A 4,482-nucleotide genomic window follows, 5' to 3' on the forward strand; every position below is an offset into this window, starting at 1 on the left:
TTTCAAATTAAGATTTTTATTTTCTTTAATTAAAATGCACCCCTCTGTTTGCCATGTAATTAAAAATAAACAATCCAAATCTTTACGTTCAGAACATTTCTAATTTATGAAGCCTTTCTATCTTTCTTTGTGTCTCTGTATGTTGCACACAGTAAAAAGTGTTTTCATACATCCGTTTCCTTTTACATTTTCCTTTATACTTAATTTTATGAGTTCCCAGATCAAACAAGTTCTCATCATCATCAGTAGCCTAATGAATTTCAAAATTGGGGGGTTGGAGTGTTATAATTAGGTAAATTGGTAAACAGGTAAATTGTCATAATTTTAAATATGTTTTATTTATCTGATTTTTTTTTTTTAAATAGTTGATATCCATGTACACAGCAGTAGATTTTTAACAGTTTCAAGCAACAACAATTAACGTTTAATCCATTAATATACTGCATGTACACACCAGTAGACTACAAGCGTGCAAGTGTATCTCTCACAGCCTTGTTTTCATTGGTGAAAATTTTAAAAATGGCGTCTGCCACGAATAAGGTAGGCCTGCGTACTTTTCACGAGCAGCGGTTGTGATGGAATTATGATGAGTTTTCTCAGAAACAGTGAATAGTTAATCGTGAGTGTTCGTGATCCTGTGATGTGCAATGCCAGTGGCACGCTATAGAATTCCTAAGCTTGTTATTTGGGCCTCTCGTGAGCTCTCCTCTCCCAGCTGCCAGTGAGCAGCACCGCTTGTGATTCTTTTCAGTAGTATAAGGGATGAGAAAAACAAAATGCCATTGGCAGCTGTTTGTTTATGGTTTCCCACGACTCCGTGCCAATTACCTCTCGTCCTTTCGTCAGTCGCTTGTCGTCTCTCATTAGCCACCCTTCGGTTGACATGAACCCCGGGAAAAAGTGTAAAGGCGAGCCCACGCTTAAGCGTTGTGTATCATCTAACCATCTTCACTTCGCTGGCAAATGTTCCTCTTGCTCTGAAATACAGCGTTTCTCTATACCTCACTCTGCTTCAGGCTTTTGACGCAAAATAACTAAAATAATCCACACCATAGGTTTTTCGCTGCATGCGGATCATTGGGGATTCAAAAGTCTTTAGATCTGCAAACTGAATCTTTAAAGCACCAGAAGCCAACATGTTTTTGCACGAGAATAAAAAAAAAAAGTGGTTTGCGCAACTTAAAGTTATCCTATGGCATCAGGCTTTAAGAATTATAAGTTAGTCTATTTGTAGATTTCAGGTGAAAAGTTATATAGTAGCCTTTAATGTCCTCTTTTGCCTCATTCATGAGTTTAATTGCCTGCATTTTACAGTCTGTTGTCTTCCTATATTTCTCACAAATTTTTTAGATGTTTTATTATTCGTGTAAAATTAACAAATATGAAATTAAAGCTATCGTTTGTCCTGGGAAAAAAAGGTTTTTATTAAATTATCAATGCACAAAAATATGAATTCAAGTGGCCCACTCTGCTTCATATCTGCATGTTTTTATTTTATTTTTATGTATTCTTATTAGTTTTTTTATGCAACAGAATTGTACAAAAACTTTGTTTTAGTGGCATTTTCTTAGTAGCTAATAAAAAAAAAGTGCCTTCATCCTACATAACTCCGTCTCATTTAAAATCAAGCAACATGGTTTATTTCACGAAATTTTAAAAAGCTAAATAGATGAAGTACAAAAATGTACCGACACTGATAGTTACCAGCTTGCATTTAAACGAAAATGATCAGATCAACCTAATTTTATCATTTGATAAATCTTAAATACACCACTGCTGTGTAGCCTTTTGTTTTTTTTTAATGGTGTACAATTGTAACTCCGAAGTAAAAGTAAATGAACGCACATAAAACCTATGTATATGCCAGATAAATTTACAAATAATAATAATAATAATAAGGCCACTCAACTGCAAAGAACGAAAATATGCCTTTAAATGGATATTTACGTTTCAGTCACTTGTAAATGAGTCTGCATCCCCTCCCAATCACAAACCTTATTTGCGTTTAGAAAATGCTCACTCTGATTGGCTGAAACGAATATCAGCGGGTCCGTGAATGATCTCATTGCCTTCATTTACTGTTTTCCGGTTTTTAATTGGGTCCTGCAGGGTATAGAATGCACACAGTCCAGTCGAAGAGGCGCAGCAAACAAAAGGCGCTTTACTTTGATGCGAGGGAAACTGTGAGAACTGGTAGCTTGTGTTTTAATCCCGATGACCCTGTGTGGCGTTAATTGAGGCTGACGTCACATAATTCCTCGGTGGAGAAAAATTAAGACGCGCGCGCACTAATGAGGGCCCCTCTCTCTCAACACAGGCATGTTCTGCAACGTGAACCGTGTGGCCGCGCAATTATATATAGAATCAAAAGAACGAAAAAAATGTTGTTTTTCTGAAAAAACGAAGCGGTTTAATTGGATTAATGTATTCACCTTAGGTTGCATTATAGCTTTTAAGAGTTGCAGATAGTGTTTTCTTTCTACTTAATATATATATATATAAAAAAAAAAAAAAATCATGTACATAGGTTTGAGACTTTTATATTTTATTTAGGCTATTTAGTTTAATTCCATGGGTCTATTCCCTGAATAGCCCATGAGTGATTATTATTAGCCCATTTATTATATCTAGTATTAGCTAATTTATTTAGCCTATTTGCTCTGTATTTTCAACATGAAACAAATACACACCGATTTAATGATGCACCAAAGCACGATTTATTACTACAGCCTATATGATAGAAATAGACAGATGCATTGCGAGTGGGCTGATGCACTCTAACCGTGCATGCAAACGTTCAGGGTTTGTGTTGCTTTCACGAAATTATTTATAAGTCTATTCTCTTGTATAATTTTTATAGTAAATCTGTGTTCCTATCGTAGATGGTGGTCTATGGGGCAGTTTTGACTTTTGAGGTCGCCCTTCAGTGATAGATGCAAACCGATCACTCACTGTTATGCTATAAGTTAACGTCCACCAAGTTGGTGGTATTAACCCGTTCATCCCCGCGCGTTGCTGTCACGGTTGGTTGCTACAGAGAGAAACTAGTCGGGCTTTGTGGTTCCCAGACACACCCTGCGGCTGCGCGCGGATTCGCTTCATTACAATTTCACGGATTGTCACGTCAATGACAGCGTCTGAACCTTACATTGATCGTGAAGTTATGTGGACTGTTTCTTTGAATGTATCACAACTACAGTTTTAACAGATGTAATTAAGCTCGTTATTAAAATTATGTAAAGGCTATGTGTGTGTTTTAGTTTAGAAAATGACAAAGGGTTGATAAAAACGTGAGAGAATTAGGGAAGTGAGAGGTTTTAGTTTCCAAAAAGTTTCTTAGCTGTTAAAGCTGTCCTGTGAAATTGGCACATAGTTTAGGCTTTTTTTTTTTTAAGAAGTTGGTTCCAAGTAAGGAAAATTCTGCAACCACTACTATCATTATTAGGTAATGATTATCAAGTAACTGCATTCACAGGTTGGCTACAGTACTACAGTATAGTAGGCTACAGTATATATATATAATATAAAACCTTTCCCATCAAATCCCATGTCACTCCATGCTAATGAATGGACTCATATCTGTCTGAATTGTGGATAGCATTTTGTGGGAACCTTTTGATTGGTGCCTCCCATTACAGCTGTGCATATTCTGAGTCCATTACTTAAATGTATAGTTCACTCAAAAATAAAAATTCTGCCATCATTTACTCACCCTCATGTCGTTCCAAAACTCTGACTTTCTTCTATGAAACATAAAAGAAGATATTTTGGGGAAAAAAAAAAAAAAAAAATCCCAAAATATCTTCTTTTATGTAAATTGTAACCAAAATTTTTGAAAAACAAAAGGGCGTTTTTCACACTGCACTTAACCTTGGGTTATAGTCCGAAATGTCAATTCAGTATAAATCTGGATAGTACAGTTGGCGATATGAGGATGCACAATGCTAGAGCTAGCCTATGTAAAAGGGTTGCATACTGAGTCTATCCAGTCAATAAATAACCAAACCTACACCCAAACTCTATCCCTAACAGAAAACTTTTTACAATAAAAAAAAAAAAAACTTTATTTAGTTTCTTTTCTTTCTTTCTTTTTTTTTTTTACAAATGCAAACATCCACAAAAGGATGTTTTTGGAAGTTTTGTCAGGTTTAGCTCACATCTGGATATAAATTTTACCCCCAAGACACATAATGTTTTCTGTAAGGGTTAGGTTTAGCGGTAGGGTTAGGGGATAGAATGTATAGATTGTACAGTATACAAAATCATTATGTCTATGATGAGTCCTCATAAAACCCAAAGTGTGTATGTGTGTGCGTTAATACATTAAAAGCATTTTCCATTATTATTATTATAAACTGTAGACAATGAAAACCATCCTTATAGGTGCTTTCCTTAGAAATTGATTTTTGTCATTGCCTTTTTTTGCTTATTGTGTGTTTAACGTCTTTAGGAAGATGTTTTTTTATGCATCTTGATGCTTTA

The sequence above is a fragment of the Chanodichthys erythropterus genome, chromosome 2 (assembly GCF_024489055.1).
Source record: "Chanodichthys erythropterus isolate Z2021 chromosome 2, ASM2448905v1, whole genome shotgun sequence".
In the NCBI taxonomy this organism is placed as follows: Eukaryota; Metazoa; Chordata; class Actinopteri; order Cypriniformes; family Xenocyprididae; genus Chanodichthys; species Chanodichthys erythropterus.